Source organism: Pinus tabuliformis, chromosome 8, assembly GCF_031772625.1.
Source record: "Pinus tabuliformis cultivar Carrire ecotype Pingquan chromosome 8, CPIR1, whole genome shotgun sequence".
Lineage (NCBI taxonomy): Eukaryota > Viridiplantae > Streptophyta > Pinopsida > Pinales > Pinaceae > Pinus > Pinus tabuliformis.
In genome coordinates this window covers 1,306,354,255-1,306,372,933 of record NC_142294.1, presented here as the reverse complement: position 1 = coordinate 1,306,372,933, position 18,679 = coordinate 1,306,354,255, and the positions used below count along the sequence as shown (strand labels likewise).

Here is an 18,679-nt window from a genome sequence, read left to right as displayed (position 1 = left end):
TTTTTGTTCTATTTTGTGTCTTTTCAAGATTTCTCATAAGATATTTGATCTTTATTTAATATTTTATGGTTTGATTTTGATTTTTGTTTGTTTAAATTAGAAGCATTTTACATTATTGGTAATTTGTTTAATTATGAGTGCAACTACTGAAAAAGTGGATCACTAACGAAACTACTAAAATATTTTCATTGAGAGAGACATTATAGTGGAGTGCAGATACAAATGTGGAGGTAAGTTTTCTTTTGTTGCAAAATCCATTCATAATCTGCTACAAAATCGTCTTGAAGCAAACACTAGTTCTTTTCGCTCTTTACTTATTTAGGGTTTATGACTTGGTTTTTGAATAAGATATATCTTTTGGTGCATAAGATTATTCATAAGATATTTGGTATTTTTTTCAAATTAATATTCTCTTGTCTCTATTTAATACTGCTCTATTTTTTTATGTGCAGGGTTTCCTTGGTTGGCCATGGATACATTTTGGGGTTGTAAAACATACTCTTGTTTGTGTTTTTATGGTTTTTCTTGTTATTTTTGTTTTTTGTTTTAATTGTTGGTGATATTTTTTGCTATTGTTGATTTTTCTTTTTTTTAGTGTAGGTATAGGAAGATGGAGGATTTTGATGAGACTCTTGAAATATCTTTGTGAGAGAGATGTGGGCAAGTGCAACAAAGGTAAGGTAGATGGTGAGTTCTTATTTGGTGGAAAGCCCATGTATGTTATGCTATGAAACTGTTCATATTTCAAATAAAATGTTCTCCTCCCTAGGCTATTTAGGGTTTGTGATTTTGGTCTTTGAATAAAATGTAATTAATTTTGCATAATATTTTTGTTCTATTTTGTGTCTTTTCAAGATTTCTCATAAGATATTTTGATCTTTATTTAATATTTTATGGTTTGATTTTGATTTTTGTTTGTTTAAATTAGAAGCATTTTACATTATTGGTAATTTGTTTAATTATGAGTGCAATGCAATGTAGGTAAAAGAATGCAGTGGATCACTAACGAGACTACTGAAATATCTTCATTGAGAGAGACATTATAGTGGAGTGCAGATACAAGCGTGGAGGTAAGTTTTCTTTTGGTGCAAAATCCATTCATAATCTGCGACAAAATCTTCTTGAAGCAAACACTAGTTCTTTTCACTCTTTACTTATTTAGGGTTTATGATTTTTGGTTTTTGAATAAGATATATCTTTTAGTGCATAAGGTTATTCATAAGATATTTGGTCTTTGTTTCAGATTGATATTTTCTTGTCTCTATTTAATACTGCTCTATTTTTTGATGTGCAGGGTTTCCTTGGTTGGCCATGGACACTTTTTGGGGTTGTAAAACATACTCTTGTTTGTCTTTTTATGATTTTCTTGTTATTTTTGTTTTTGATTTTAATTGTTGGTGATATTTTTTGCTATTGTTGTTTTCTTTTTTTAGTTTTTGTTGTTGTTGTGGCTGTTATATCTTTGACTTTCTGAGCATGGCCATGCTAATTTGTGGTTTAGTATTTTGTTTTTCTTATGTCTTTTGATTTACTTTTCTCTTTTTTTAATTCAATGCGTGGAGAAATCAAAAAATACCTTAACAACCCACAATGTGGGTGTAGGGTTGATGTGGAGTCCACAAGTGTAGAGGGCAAAGGTGAAGAGGTATGTAATTGGGGAGTTTACTTGTTTATGGGAAAAGGCAAAAAAGGTATGTATAATGGGAATTCACTTGTTTGCTACTACATAATTATGTTGTTTCATGCCCATTTTAATTTAATTGATTTGTTGCTTCATCCTTATATCATGTGTTTGTTGAAATTTAAATGCAATGCTGAGTAAGAAAGGTGAATGAGTACTAATGATACTATTTAATATCTTTGTGTGAGAGAGATGTGGAACACAATAGCAAAAGTAGAAGCAAAGGTAGAGGGTAAGTTATCTTTTAGTGCAAGGCTCATGTAGCATGTATGTTCTACTCTAAAATCCTCTTAGATGTTGGTTTTGATACCATGGTTTTCCACCCTTCTTTCCAATTTGGGATTTTAAAATTTTCGTAGCATAAGATGAACTTCTATTTAAATTATATGCATATTATATTATTTGGAATTCTCTTATTTATTGGATGTAGTGCAAATGTAGTTAAAGGAAGGTGGCCAAGCAAATGTGGAGGAAGAATGTTGAAACTTCAGAATTTTTTTTGTGTAAGAGAGACTTGGAGTAGTGTAGGAGAGTGCAAAGGTAGAGGGTCAATTCTCTTTTGGTTCCAATATGCTTATCTTCTCATTTTCACTACAATGGTTCTCCTCCCTCATTATTTATTTAGGGTTTATGATTTTTGGTCATTGAATAAAATGTACTTTTGTATAATATTATTGATAATTTTTTTGGTCTTGGCTTATGAATAATTTATTATAATATTTTTCAACCTTTGTTTAATATTTCTTATAAGATTTTTGTTGTTTGTCTAAGAAATTTTTGGTTTTCATTTAATATTTAATGGTTTGGTTTTTGCTGCATTTAGGAAGTGGAGATATAGAGGCAGGTCCTAGGAATGGTGTAGATTGCATAAGTGCATTTGGTGAAGGGGAGGACTAAGCAGGAGGAGGAGGTGGGTATGGTTTCATTTGTCTGTTTAAATTAAATGCATTGTATATTATTTGAGATTTATTTGTATGGTGAGTGCAATGCAAATCTAGGTAAAGGAAGGTGGAGGAACACTAATGAAACTACTTAAATCTTTGTGTGAGAGAGACTTGGAGAGGTATTGGAGAGTGCAAAGGTACAAGGTGAGTTCTCTTTTAGTTCCAACATGGATATTTTCTCTTTTCAATATAAGTGTCGTCAGACTGCTTCACATTTCTCACAGGATATTTTGTGTAGTTGATATTTCAGTGTTTGCATCTTATTTCTCACAAAATATCTTGTGTGGTTGATATCTCTTTTTTGTTATTCAATGGATGGGAAAATTAATGGAAGACCTAGCAGCTCATATTGTGGGATTACAGTTGATGCAAATTCCACACATGTAGAGGAAAAAGGTAAGGGGAAGGTATGTATCACTTGCTTTTATCTACTTAATTTTAATTCCATGGTATTTTAAATTAACTCAGTTGTTGCTTCAAAATTATATTATGTGTGTTTATTTAAATTTAGAGGCAATGCATGTAAAGTAAGGCTGAATGCTAATGAAACTTTTGAATATCCTTTTCTGAAAGAGACGTGGGATGCACTATAGATGAGGCAAAAGTAGAGGTAGAGGAGTTATGGTCCAAGACCCATGTACGTTTTGTGTAGATGGTTCTCATCACTTATTAATTTAAGGTTTACAATTTTTGGCCTTACATAAGATGTTCTTAGTTTCGCATATGATTATTCATAAGAGTTTTGTTGTTTTTTTAACATTTCTCATACTTTATTTTAGTTTCTTTTGAATATCTCTCATAAGATTTTTTACTCTATATTTGATATTTTTTAGTTTGATTTTTGTTGGTTTTAGCCGATGGAAAAATAAAGACAAGTTTGAAGGCTCAAGGTGCTTTCAATAAAGAACATGACTCAAGATGAGGAGGTATGCATGGTTCCACATGTATTTGATTAATTTAAACGCATCACATATCATTTGCGATTTATTTATCTATGAATACGATGAAATGCTTGTAAAGTAAGGTTGAACGCTAATGAAACTATTGAATATCTTTTTGTGAGAGACATGGGATGCATTATAGATGAGGCAAAAGTAGAGGTAGAGTAGTTATGTTATGGTGCAAGACCCATGTATGTTTTGCATAGATGGTTCTCCTCCATACTTATCTATTTAGGGTTTACGATTTTTGGCCTCTACATAAGATTTGCTTTTGCATATGATTATTCATAAGGGTTTTGTTGTTTGTTTAAGATATCTCATACTTTGTTACCTTGTTTCAGTTTCTAGTTAATATCTCTCGGAATATTTTTTGCTTTCTATTTGATATCTTCTAGTTTGGTTTTTGTTGGTTTTAAGCAATGGAGAAATAAAGACAAGTCACAAGGTTGTTGTAGATTCTATTTGTGCTTTCAATGAAGAACACAACTTAAGATGAGGAGGTATGTATGATTCGATGTGTGTTTGTTTAATATAGAGGTATCACATATCATTTGTGATTTATTTATTTACGAATGCAATGGAATGCAGATAAACAAAAGAGCAGCAAAATTGGAAGTGCACTAAGAAATGAGCGAAATATTTTCATGCGAGGAAGATGGTGGCAATGAAGGAGAGTGTAGAGGCGAAGGTGGATGGTGAGTTATTTTTTGATTCATGAAACTATTGAATTATTTATGTAGCAACACTATATTATAGTGAAGAGGAAGTAGTAAAGGTGAGTTCTCTTTTGGTGCAAAATCCGTGCTATGCTATGAAATCCTCATGTTGGTCTTTGTTTTATATTTCTCCAAAAATATTTGGTATATATTTAATATTTGTCATAATATTTTATGGTCTCTATTTAATACTCTTCTATTTTTTAATGTGCAGGATGTTCTTGATTGGTTGTAAACACTTTTTGGGATTGTAAAGAAGAGTTTGTCTACTATTTCTCTTTGTTTGTTTTGTTTTTGTTATTTTCATTTTCTTTTTGCTATTGTTTCTGCTATATTTTTCTATTCCTTTGTTTTTGTACAACTACTGTTATTTTTTTACATTTGTGAGCATGGCCATGCTAAATTGTGCTTTAGTATTTTTTATTTTCATGTTTGTGTTTTTTTTTGTCTTTTTTTGTGTGTGTTTTTTTTTTAATATACGTTTGTTCATGGTTTTTGTTTTGGGTTCTATGAGTGTAGAAATTAAGGCAACCCTTAACAATACATATTGTGGAATTAGGGCTGATGGAAATTCAACAAATGTAATGGGCGAAGATGAAAGAGGTATGTATGAGGGAATTCACTAGTTATTTGCTACGTAATTTAATGGGTTTTTGTTTTAATTGAACTCTTTTGTTGCTACTTATATCATGTGTGCTCATGTAAATTTATTATAGGCAATATGGGTAAATTTATTATAGGAAATATGGGTACAAGAAGGTAATTGGAATCTTCAAGCATAAGCAACACTTTCTTCTTGTTGAGTAGAGTTTGTAGATATGGATGAAACAAAATAGAATTTTCAACCCAAGTTATGACATACTAGTTTTCATCTACATTTGGGAGGGGTACTAAGCACTTTGTGCAATCCAAGTTATGACATAGTAGTTTTCATCTACATCTACACTTTGGGAAGGGGGTACTAAGCACTTTGTGCCACTAGAGAGTGTAGGCTTTTTAGTATTTACATGTGTGTTTCAATCTCAACATTTTCATTCAAACATGAGACATAGGAAATATTGGTAAACCAAGGTAATTGGAATATTCAAGCATAAGCATAAGTTTGTTCTAATTGAGTAGAGTTTGTAGATATGTATGAAACAAAACAAAAATTTTAACCCGAGTTATGACATACTAGTTTTCATCTACATTTGGGAGGTGTACTAAGCATTTTGTGCAATCCAAGTTATGACATACTAGTTTTCATCTATACTTGGGAGGGGTACTAAGCATACTAGTTTTCATCTACATTTGGGAGGGGTACTAAGCACACTAGTTTTCATCTACATTTGGGAGGGGTACTAAGCACTTATTGGAGAGTGTAGGTTTTTAATCTCAACATTTTCATTAAAACATGAGACGTTTGTCCTTTTAGCCCCATAATAATATCTACAATTTTCTATGTTGTTGCTTCAAGAAAACTTGCTTCTAATTAAGTAGAGTGTTTGTAGATATGGATGAAACAAAGCAAAATTTCCAATCCAAATATGTTAGGAGGGGTGCTAAGAACTTTGTGCCATTGGAGAGTGTGGACTTCTTACGTGTGGATTTCAATTTCAACATTATCATTGAAGCATGATGCATTTGTCCTTTTAGCCCCATAATATCTACAACTTTGTATATGGTTGCTTCATGCTTTTATGAAGGAGCCAAAAGCATCATGGAATTCTTCCATCATTCTATCATAGAGGAATGCATCTTTGACAAGAACTTATCACAGTTAGGAAATATAAAGAACATAACAATTTTAGCTTCCTAGAAGGCTAGGAAAGAGTGCATCCAACTTTGACGTCACTTTGACAACTACCTTTAGCCCTTATCCTACATACATTCTTCTTCCATTCTTCAATGAACTTTAGTTGGGCCTTAATTCACATACTAACCTATCTTGAGACGAAGGCTCAGGCTTCATCCTACATATATTTTTCCATTCCTAAATCAACTTTCATTGGGCCTCAAGTCCACACACTAACTTGTCTTGAGACCAAGCCTCAGAAAATGTAGGAACATAGACTAGCTAGAACTAAATAGGGTTTCTAACTAGACAAAAAGGTGATGAGATCAAGCCTTAAAAGAAACAAATGCATTAGAAGATCGATGACATGTCTTTCTCTTCATTCTCAACACCTTATTTACTTGGCACTTCCTAGGATTCTTCCATCTTTCCAATCCACACGATATTGTGACTTTTGTAGAGGGTGAAACAATTTCTAAGCCTTCTCTTGGGGTTAACATCCATCATTGTCATACCATGAAGTTGCATGGTTCTTCACCCTACTTTGTCATGTTTGTTTGAGGTGGAGGTCCTGTTACCCACCACTTGTGGGTAGTATGCATATGAGAAAAGTTTTCTCCTAGATGGTCCTTAGCTTGCAGCGAGCAGTCCCTTGCAACCACCAGATAGCTTGATGTGCCATTGTCTTCGCTACCTGAGCTAGGCCTGTGTTCCCTCGCTTATTTGTTATGATCGTATGTTTGAAGGTGGGCCTCCCGACCCCAAAGGTATGGCTTTTTGTTGGTATAGTTGAGTTGTTTTCCTTACTTATCATGGACACTTTTGGGCATGGATTGGTGGGGGGATTCGACAGAAAGAGTGGGCTAGGTTTTTACTCTTGTCTCCTATGCTTGATTCGGTGGTTAGCCTTGTATCCTTGTCTTGTGGGATCTCCTTTATTGACCACTAGTTCTAGGGCTAGCCCTACATGGGAAACTCCAATTTTGGTTGCATGGTCCCGCTTTCTGACACCATATACATCACTCCCTTCCACTCATTTTAACCCCATTCATCACTTTCCCATCTGGGTCTACATGTGTCCACTGGGTCCACACAGAGTTTGCCTCCCCTTCCCCTTGTCCACACTTTGGGTTAGTCTTGTTATGATGCCCAGAAGTTGGTGTAGCTAAAATGAAAAGAAAAAGCATAATTTGGCCACTCTCAACAAGAAATGTACTACAAAATGCAAAAGATGGTCGAGACATACAAATTTAGCACGTGGGAAAAATCCAAACATGAGCTCTACCCCTTATTTATGGCCATCACCCTGTTTCCTATGGGCCCTAGATGAGCCCCCTTCACATTAAGGAACCCATGATTGTCCCAACCCCTGGTGGGCAATGAAATGCCCCATGTTAAAAGGGGGTACCTATTGGTACATTCTATACATCATACTCTCATCCCTTCGAGCCCCGAGCAGTTATGAAGAAAAATCAATAAAAGGAAAAAGTCATTTGAAGAAGGGTGGAAAACCAAAGGTTGACATAACTCATGTACCACGATATGCTCCATTTGTTGAAAAAATGTATCTAGGTTCGATCTTCATAATGACATATGTAATCATGATTTTATGTATTTAATGAAATAGAAAAATAAATTTATTATTATGAGTCTTCAGACATGGGTTTCATGCTCAAAAGAATTTATTTTTATAGGTCAAAGCGCCCATTGAGTGCTTCTAGGTTTGTCCTAAAGTCATTATGTCGTTTTCATGTATGAATGACCCATTTGGGCATGTTACATATTGTAAAAAGAAATTTATGAGTCATTGTGAGAGTCAAAAGACCCTTCAAGACATCGTCACTAGTGCTCAACAAGTCGGATTTCATAAAGGAGCTATAGACCTATCTAGAAGGAGATGTTGGCCTAGACATGATGACAAGTCGACCTAATTACATGGGTGAAAAGACTATATAAAGGAGTACTCGGCTACACTTGAAGAGACATCAATCAAGCATCCTCGAAGAAGAAAGAAGTGCGAGTAGGGAAGGGAGAAAGTCTCTTGAAGGAATGAAGAAAAAGAGAAGAAGATCGAAGTCTTTTAGCCTTGTTTTTGGGCATGTTACATATTGTAAAAAGAAATTTATTTCAGTCAGTGTAAGAGTCAAAAGACCCTCCAAGACCTCGTCACTAGTGCTCAACAAGTCTGCTTTCACAAAGGAGCTATAGACCTATCTAGAAGGAGACGTCGACCTAGACATGATGACAAGTCGACCTAATTACATAGGTGAAATGACTATATAAAGGAGTACTCGGCTACACTTGAAGACACATCAATCAAGCATCCTCGAAGAAGAAAAAAGTGTGAGTAGGGAAGGGAGAAAGTCTCTTGAAGGAACGAAGAAAAAGAGAAGAAGATCGAAGTCTTTTAGCCTTGTTTTTGAGCCCCCCCACTCACATGTGTGACTGCAACTAGGGTTTTTGCGGTAGGGTTTCAACAGTCCTTGAAGAAGCCAAAATAAAGGTCATGAAAAGAGCATTCTTGCTAGCCGAGGTCTCGAGAAGAAATGTTCAGGTCAAGCGAAGGAAAAGAGCCTCACCAATCTGCCCCATTCAGCTCACACATGCAGAATTTCAGTGATTACAAGTAGGCCGAAAATTGTAGGCCTATAGTGAGAGACCAAACCTTGAAAATAAGATGAATCTGTGTTATGGCAGTCAGTTTGACCAGCGTTGACTTAAAGGAAGAAGAGCTATTCAAGGAAGAATTGTGACTTGGTTTTGTAGAGTTTCTTGGTCAAGGGTTTAGGTCTTGGAATTCGTCAATTGAAGATTCTATAAGAAGAAGAGGGTTTTCCTCTCAAGATTAGAGGTTTTGGACCTGGTTGATTGCCTATTTTTTGTGTCCTTTGTCTCATTGTTCATTATGTTTTAGTAGTTGTTTGATGAAGAAAACACAATAATAATCAAGCTAAAGAAGAATCTAATCAAGGAAAAAAAATCTCCACAAGTAGTTATCATAAGTAAGAGAAATCACCTAGACTATTGCCCCTAGATTTCTCAACATGGTATGAGAGCTAAGGTGACAAGTCAAGTAAGGGCATCTTAACAAAGGACATTCAAGGACCGAAGTTCTAGAAGATTATAAAAGGCATCAAATCATCAAGAAGATCCTCTCATGTCGAAGGCATTTTGAGAACAAAGATTACATCATCATCTTGGAGGAAGTCAATAAAAGCATATCTCAAAAACCCTAGTTCGTACACTTGAAGCATTCTTGGGTACCTCGTTCCTTCATCATCTCAAGAAGAAGAGATCAGAATTAATTTTTCTGCGTTGTAATTCCTCTCATTCGTGGAGAATCTAGGGTATCTACCATAAAAGTAGCACCGAATTTCAGTCAAGATGTAGAGTCAAAATATGGAATAAAAATAAGTTAAGTTGCGAGCCAAGATTTTGAAAGAAAAGAAGTCTAGATTATTTGCACCGTTGTATGAAGACTATTCTACAAACAACCACAAATCTGAGATTCTGAGGTAAATATGATTATCTTAAAGTTTCCATTCAAGAACTGAGATTGTGCAAAAGATTGATAAAAAGAAACTCCAAAAGGCAACATCAATCCAAATTCATTAAGGTCCTCTTTTAGGCTTACAGTTTATCTTTGTCAAGAATTATAAACTTGCCAAAAGTTTGAAGCATAGATCTTTCTATCTCCGTGATATCATAGATCTCTTCTTCAAAGACGTGTCCTTGTGACACTGCTACTCTAGTCTTCTTACAAAGTTCAGATTCTGTGGTGACTGAGTACATGTGGCAGTCACCAATCTCATATATATCTGATCACTGTACTGAAGTTTGAAAGATCCAAGGGAACAAACCTGAAGTAATCTAGTCATCAAACAAATGTCGAAGCTATAAAGAAACAATTAACATGCTTATATCTGTCAATTTTACATAAGGACCCGTGAAGCTATAAGGACATCAATCCAAGGCCAGTGGCAATCATATACATGGAAGAATCAACAGATGAGTACAGTAAAGAATATCTCACTCCCGAAAACAGATTGATGAAGATGGCATCTGGAAATGTAAGTCATCTCGACAAAGGTAAGTGACCATAAGATATGTATGATATATTTTAAAGATATTTTTGGGTTGAAGATAAGATTTTAGGGTTTGTTAGTATTTTAGGGAAAAAGATGAACCCTAGTATAACATAAAGAGGGGATAGAATCTGATCTAGCGTTTGAACTTTAGAAGCCCTAGAATGACCTCTTGATTGCATCTAAACCCTAAAAATCTTAGCGCCCTGTTTTGGTATTGCATACTTTGCTTGGGGTGCTTGTCAATAAATATTGCCGTTACAAGAAGTAAAGATGGATGGGCTGAACCTTTGTTCTAAGAAACATGATGGAAGAAGGAATTTGTATAACTATGGATGTTTGGATCTCAGCAAGGTGAAGAATAGGGCAAAGAATGCCTCCACCAGCGCAGTCAAGAAGAAAAACATTATTACAAGATGCATCGTTTAAGGGACGACATCATAAATGCATACGATAGAAACAAGAGCTCATGACATCATCATAATAAGCTTGAAAGATAGCTGAAGTAAAGGTCTATGGCAGTCATCAATATAAGGAATTAGCTCTTGGTAACCTCATTTGAAGCACAAGTAGTATTTATGGGTGAAAGAGAGTCATCTAATAGGAAGCTCATCATACATCATTAGGAAGGAGCATCTACAAGATGATGATAATCAGGATCCTCTACTAGAATATTCATTGGAAGGTTCATCTCTTGAAAGATGTCTCCCTAAGAATTCCACTTTGGATGGGATTCATTGTTTGAAAAATGATGGTATGATGACAAAGGAATGCAACATGTAGAGATGATTGAAGCAAGGATAGGAAGCTGTTGAAGGAAGTCTAGATGACCAAAGAAGAAAAGAGGTATGTATGCATATGTTTAGTGAGTTAAGTCATGTCATTATATAGTTGCAGATAATAAGGATGCATGCTCCATCACATGAGCATGATCAAGGGAAAAGGATCTCTTTCGTTAAAAGGATGTATGAAGGAATGGTTCACATATTAACTAGATGAAATCAACATAATATGTCCTCGTATGGAATATGAGGTGGTTGACAAAGATGAAGGGACTATGATTGGAAGCTCTTGAGAAGCAATGTGTGAATAAAGAAAGGAAGAGATCATGAAAGTTGCAATATGGAGAAGGTAATCAACATCTAATGACTAAAATATTTGACTATGATATCTCCATGGGAAAGATATGAAGACCCTGATGAAGTCTAGAAAAGAAGGAGACCCTTGACATTATATATCTTGGAGATGTGTCAAATATATGTCCGGGATGTTAATATTGCAAGCAAATAGATGTCATGATGAAAGACCATCATAAAAGGTAACTTTGATTTAATGTCCATTTTGATTTTTGAAAAACATCTGGTTGGGTTGATAAAGGGCTACTGAAAGAGAGTTGTAGATGTTACCTACAACTAAGCACTCATGTGGTCGGATGAAAGATCCTAGAGGGAACATGACGTGGAAAAGGTAGTTGTATAAAGAAAAAGCCAGATGGGGACTAAAAGATTACTTTCCAATAGAAAGAGGGATGACATGACCAATGTGGCTTGTGAAGGAAAGTGATGGATGGCTGATGCCTTACAAAGATGAAGGCTCCATAATATCAAAGATGAAATTCATGACATTGAATGGAGGAGCGCTACAAGCAGCTGAAGGTCCCATGATCTCCACCAATGAATAAAGAGTTACTGCTAGAAACAGGTCCTGAGTTAAGAGGGAGCTTGGAAACCAGTTTCTAAATTGGTAGAAACTTGGAAGCCAGGCCCTAAGCTAAGAGGGAGCTTGGGCATATTCCTTTTATAGGAATGGGTATAACTTCCCTAGTTGAGAAGGGAGAGATAGACACATCATTCTTATCTTCGCTTGGGAAGAAAGAATGGAGGATTGGGTAAGAATCTGGCATTTGATACTCTTTGAGGATGTGGTAGGGCATCCAAGATAAGAGTAGTTGTAGAAGAATGATATTCTTTGAGGACTGGGAATCCAAGATAAGAATAGTCTTGGTGGAACACACCTTGAGAACCCGGGTGGGGTATGTTCCAAGAGGGACAATGATGAAAGTGTGTATAAATCATTGGTCTCGCCAATATTGTGCTCTGATCTTGTGGAGAGATAGAGCTATTAGTCAAGGCCTTGTTATGTGACAATGTTGGATGATATGATGCTATACAAACGGGTTACCAATCAGACTCTTCTTATGAGAATTCTTTAGATTGAGAATTGTTCAAAAGTGTAGTTAGGTTCGGTCTTCATAATGACATATATAAATGTGATTTTATGTAATTGATGCAAAGAAAAATAAAATTATTTTTGTAATGCTAGTCTCATGAAAGGAATTTTATTTTTAGTGATGGCTCCCATTGTGAGCCTTTAGGATTGGTCATAAAGTCAAAGAGAGTCAATGTCATGTATGAAGGACCCTTCTTGGGCATGTTGCATTTTGTATGAGTCATTAGATAAATATAAATAGTCCTCCAAGACCAAGCAAAGTCTCCTACAAGTTGGCTTTGAAGGATAATAATATCTTCATAAAAGGACACATCGGTTCACCACATGTCATGTTGGCCAATTAACATGGGCGACAATTATAAATAGGGTAGCTCGACCCTATTTCATAGATAGAATTTCAAGGACAATTCGGTCAAGGTCTGAAGCCAAAAAAAGAAAGTGCGAGGTTAATCAAGAAGGCAACCTATCGCCAAGAGAAGGAAGGGAGAACATAACTGAGGTTATTTCTGATCTGTTTTGGGTGGATACTCTTCACACGTGCAAGGTATATGGATTGCAGAAGAAGATGAGCTATTACAGGTCAACCACAGAGAAAGTTAGGGTGATACTTAAGCTATATTACCATAATAGAAGTCTCCATCTAGAGCGATGGAATTCAGAACATATAACCGAGTTAAGAGGTGAAGCTAACTCTGAAATATTACAGTTCTGTTTCAAGAAGTCCAGAAAGGAATTTGAGATCTGAAGGGAATGCGAGAAAGGAATCTGAGTTCTGAAGGAAGTCGAGAATTGTAGGAAGTTGAAGTCTAAGGAGCAACCAAGAAGGAAAGAAACCAAAAGTTTGACAATCACTGACTCAAGGAAGGAAAGGGTCAAGCTTAGAAGCTTTGTGTCTTGGTCTTGGGGAGGCAAATAGGTCAAGGGTCTTGGTCTTGGTATTTGTCAATTGGAATCTCTATAAGAAGAAGAATTTTTTCGGGTTTTCCTCTCAAAGAGGGAGAGGTTTTGGCCTTGGCTGATAGCCTATATTTTGTGTCTCTTGTCTCTTTATGGTTTATGCATTGGTCGCTGTTTAATGAAGAAGAACACTAATAACCTATGTAAAAGAAGATCCTAATCTAAAGAAGTAAAAAGCACTCACAATCAGTTACTAAAAGAAGAGAAATCACTTAATTGCTATGCCCTAGATTTTTCAACATGGTATAAGAGCTAAGGTGACTAAGTCAAGGAAGGGCATCTCATCAAGGGAAACTCAAGGATCAAATCTCAAGGAAGGCATCAAAGCAAAGATCATCTTGAAGTCAAAGGAAGCATGATAACCCTAGATCAAAGAAGTCTACAAAGTAGTATTGGGATCATCATCAAGAGGGAGAAGGACAAAACCCTACATCTACTCAAGTTAAAGTGTTTTGAAGACTATTCATCCAAAGGAAGCTGGATCAGAAGGCAATGTCATATCACTGTCTGTGGGATCAATGATTATTCTTGAAGAAAATTACCTTCATCAAGGAGAAGTTTTCTATCCTCTATATCATCATCAACAACAAAAAGGAAGTAGCAAGAAGAAGGAACATCCTATCAAGTAAGTATATTTATGTCCACATCCGACTCTGTCAAAATGTCTTTTTGCAAGGAAAGCAACAAATTGGTTGGGGCTTCAAACTATCTTGCATGGAAGAAAAGGACAAATTTGAATCTCATTGAAAATGAGGTTATGGAACATGTCAAAGGTTCTATCACTAAACCAAGAAAGGAAGGTGCTCAAGCTCTTGCCAAATGTATGAAAGGGGAAGTTAGGGCTCAAAGGATTCTCATAGAATCCATCAAAGATCCCCTCATCCCATATGTATCTAAATTCGAAACTTCAAAAGATATCTATGACAAATTGGTAGAGTAATGGGAAAGCAATTTTCTTTCTCGTGAATACATTAATACAATGTTCCACCAAGGTTCCGGGACGAGGAAGCGAGGATACACGGGAGCGGCCTGTGCAGATAAACATCTGCACATCTCTTGCAGCTGTCACCAAGTCTGATATCCACTGAATCTTGCTAATGTCCTTCAGTGCATTATTGAGTTTATGCACACAACAAGGAGTCCAAAAAATATGTTGATACCTGCTTTGAATCAATAACCCAACTGATCTACAAACTGCTGCTGCATCTGTCACAACCTGCACGACACTATCAGGCCCAACATCCTCTATAGCTTCTCGAAGAAGCTCAAATTGGAAAGATGTATCGTTGTGCTTTCCAGAACAGTCAACAAGTATAAGAAAGAATGGACCTTCTTAAGATGTCACTATGATGTTGATTAGTGGGTGTTTTCGGATGTCAATCTATTCATCCATAACAATAGAGCAACCAAAGCTCAACCATGTTTGTCTCATTCTCTCTTTTTGCATATTAATTTTGGACACTTGTTTATTTAAAATTGTTGTTCGTAGCTTATGTTCTTTGGGTGGTACATATGAAGGCCCTATTCTTGCAATTGCTTGGACCATTTCCTTGTAATAAGGAGAACGAACAACATGGAAGGGAATTCCATTGGCAAAAGGAAATTTGCCAATTGCATCATCTGTGTCATCTCGATCTAGAATGTTGTACATCCCAGACATTGTAGCACCCATTGCACAAGAATGAGATGCACCAGCAGAAACCTTTGTCTTTTTGGATGAAGCAATGGATGGAGGAATATTTGTGGATGGATCAACATGTCTGCTAGAAAAAAATCCTTTTCCAGTGGTTGCCCTTTCTGCCCTCCAAAGTTGCTCTGTTTAAGCTGAATTCAGGTTCTTTGAGGCACACATATTGACTCCTTTACCTGTAATAGCCAAAATGTGTTGCTTCACCTTGGTATAGCTGCCAGCAAAGTGATGCCCACAAATATTGTAGACCCAATCACGTGAGCCACCACCAACTTTTGGATTTTTTTTCGGCAGTCTGGTTGCATAGATTAGAAGTGGTTTTAGAGGATTAAATGCCTCCCTTTGCAAAATTTTCCAGTTTTCTTGGTGGGCCTCCAGAATTTACACCATGCAAAGGCCTATTCTGATTTCTAGTTCCTGCCCTCCTATGACTACTTACAATTTCTATTTTTTTTTTTTGTAAAACAGTAAATTTTATTTTATTTTTCTAGCTATTCGAATTTCAAACTTTCAGTGTTGTTGACTGTGTAAAACACTAAAATGATTTTAGCATTTTACACAGTCAACAACACTCTGAAATTCGAAAGTTAAAAAATAAAATGAAAATGATAAAATTTTAACATTTATTCACTGTTTCAGTGTTTTACAAAAAAAATTAAGAAAAAATAAAAAAAATACAGTGACAGACAACCTACAGCCTAAGCTAACAGGTAATAATAAATTTTTTTATTTTTTTAATTTACAAATAAAATAAAAAACTAAAAAAAATACAGTGAGGTTGTAACTTGTTAGCCGCACTCACTGTGGTGATTCTGGAACAACGACTATGAAGTTATGAATAGCGGCACGATGCAGGCTTCAACTCCAGCAAAGATGGCGACAGTGGGCACGGTGCGGGCTTCGAACTCCAGCAAAGATGGCGGAAGTGGGCACGGTGCGAGCTTCGAACTCCAGCACGAATGGTGGAAGTGGGCACAGTGCGGGCTTCAAATTTTAGTAGAGATGGAGGCACGGTGCAGGCACAATGGAACAACAACACGGTGCGACTGGTCACTAAATTGAAGGGCTCGTTTGATGGTAGACGACTACGGTGACTCTCAATGGTTTGACATCCAACAACAATGAAACATAAATATAAACCTAAACCGGCGGAACCTGAATCATATTATATAACTAATATTTTAATTTTATCATTTATCATTTTTTTTGTTTAAATTGATTTTTTGGAGTGGAAATGACCTCAACTGTCCCCGATTTGTGGATTCGTCCCCTTTTTTTCAGGAAATGACCTCTTTGGAGACTCCTCGCGTACCTTGTTTTTTGGGAGCATGGGGAAACAACCCCATGTCATCCCCAAGTCCCCAGAGCGCGGGGGAACTCCGATACTCGACCCTTAGGTAGGGGGACGTGACCCCGTGGAACACTGCATAAATATTAGGCATTCTATCAAATTCATCGACCTTAAGGCAAGACACATTTTGGAAGGTCAAACCTCTTTTTAAGGTTTCTCAATTATTTTAAATATTAAAGTTTGTCATCCCAGTTTGAAGCAAACATGAAAAATTGATCCATGTTTAATTTTCTAAATTCATATTTATTTTCAATTAACAAGTCACCATTCTTATTATTTTTAGCACATTGATGTCAACATTTTTAGCAGGGGATGGAGTGGTATTATTTTCACCACATTGATATTAACATATTTGTTTAGAAGTCGGATGGAGATCAGAGTAGACTGAATTTATAAAACATTATAAAGCATTCAAGAAGATATTAACTAATATCTATATAATTTTTTTTGGTTTGTGGGCTCAACTTTCACATTTTTAAGTCTTTTTTTTGGTTCAATTTAGTATATTGTTGGGGATGCATATTGTGATCAGTCCAAATGTTGTATTCAATACAACTTTTTGATGATTAGTTATATGGACTTCCTTGTGTAGACTATTGCGACTGCATGTATGTTCCTTTCTGGTAAGGTAGAAGAAACTTATGTGCTTCCTTGAGATGTCACAATGCTGGCTTTCGGCAAAAGAGGAACCCAACTGCTGCTGAATGTAGTAGAGAAAAGGTATGGTTTAGAACAGTGTAGAACTTAAAGTTGCAGCATGTTTTGCCTCTTTTTGCTAATGAACTTCAAGGAGCTAACATTTTGGATGTATTTTATGGATTCAATGTTTTTGTAGCATTTTCAGTTGTATTTATGCAATATGCTTTATGATATTTAAATCTGGTTTTCTAGAGTGCTATGGATAACAGAAATTGGCGGTACTAATGGCATAGTAGGTTCTTCTTTCCACACTGGCCTTCGCTTTTATTGCGCAACATCCATAAAAATATCTTGTTTCTGCATTCAAGAGTTTTAATGTTGCAGAAAATTCTTTAGCACAAGTAACATGGAATTTTGTAAATAATGGGTAAGTGTTCTAGTCCCTTATCCTTGTTCTTCAATATTTTATGCTTTTTGGATTGCATGTAGCTCTAGATTTTCAACAAGATTAGAAAATTGCTTTGTGTTATAGGGATTACAACTCTCTACCTCCAGTGCAGGCCTTGACATATCACTGTTGGAGCTATCTCTCTTGCAGTTAAGTTTTTGAAGGTTAAACAACCAATAGATGGAGAGAGGACTTGGTGGGGGGATTTTGATGCGACTCCTCACCAGCGTGAGGGTCTGTGATATAATTTGGTGTTTTTGCAGATTTTTTAGATTTATAATATGCTCAAACTTTGCATAATGTCATCACATCTAAAAATGTTCTTTGATTGCGCATACACAGTAATTGTTGTTAGGTGAGATATATCTAGAAATAGGGTATTGGCTATTGTAAGTGATTTGTCAATTTGTGACATGTAGGCATCTACCCACTACAATTTTTAATTTCTGTGCTAATTTTTGTGCAACCGAATGCTGAATCTATGTGAAGAAACCAATTCAACATCCACTTCAAATGACATCAACTCTCCTCAACGTGTAGATAATAAATTAAACTCTTTATATAAGAATATAAGAATATTATACAAGTTTAGTTGTGTGAAAAGACCATATATGAAGAAACCAATTTAACATCCACTTCAAATGACTTCAAGTCTCCTCATGGTGTGGATAATAAATTAAACTCTTCATATAAGAATATTATACAAGTTTAGTTGTGTGAAAAGACCATATCAAAAGCGATTATTGCAGTAAACACCCACCATTTATTTAATAGAACTATTTTCTCCACCCCGAGTTTGATGATATTGCAGGTTAAACACCAAATATAAGTCCATGTAATGTCAAGGCTGCAGGTGATACTATGCTTGGGCATGTAAATCAAGGTTCACCAATTCCAATATCTGTTACAAACTGATAAAAAAATAGCACATTTGAAACAATAAAGGACTCACCTCAGCTATTGAGAGTGAACTAACATCAATTGTAAGTTCAGGTAAAAGGAGAAATATGGATATACAAGAGCATTTTGTCAATACAAATTCTGGTCTTATTTGTGTTCATTTAAATTAGAGGCATCTTAATTTATTTGTTGTTTATTTAAATATTGATTGCAATGAAATGTAGGGAAAGTGACATGGAGGATTATTGATGAAACAATTGAATATCTATTTGAGAAACACTATATTATAGTGGAGAGGTAAAAATCCTCTTTTGGTGCAAAATC

At 35.7% G+C, this 18,679-nt stretch overlaps 1 long non-coding RNA gene across 1 annotated transcript; it reads left to right on the top strand.

The window, feature by feature from the left end:
* The first annotated feature begins 467 nt into the window (after positions 1–467).
* Positions 468–18,008, top strand: LOC149240270 (uncharacterized). The gene is made up of 13 exons (XR_016246512.1): positions 468–675; positions 982–1,070; positions 1,295–1,913; positions 2,123–2,221; positions 2,505–2,591; positions 2,680–2,769; positions 2,960–3,032; positions 3,219–3,304; positions 3,480–3,551; positions 3,984–4,066; positions 4,155–4,261; positions 4,497–4,885; positions 16,961–18,008. It is a non-coding gene; the product is annotated as an uncharacterized LOC149240270 (long non-coding RNA).
* The last annotated feature ends 671 nt before the right edge of the window (positions 18,009–18,679 follow it).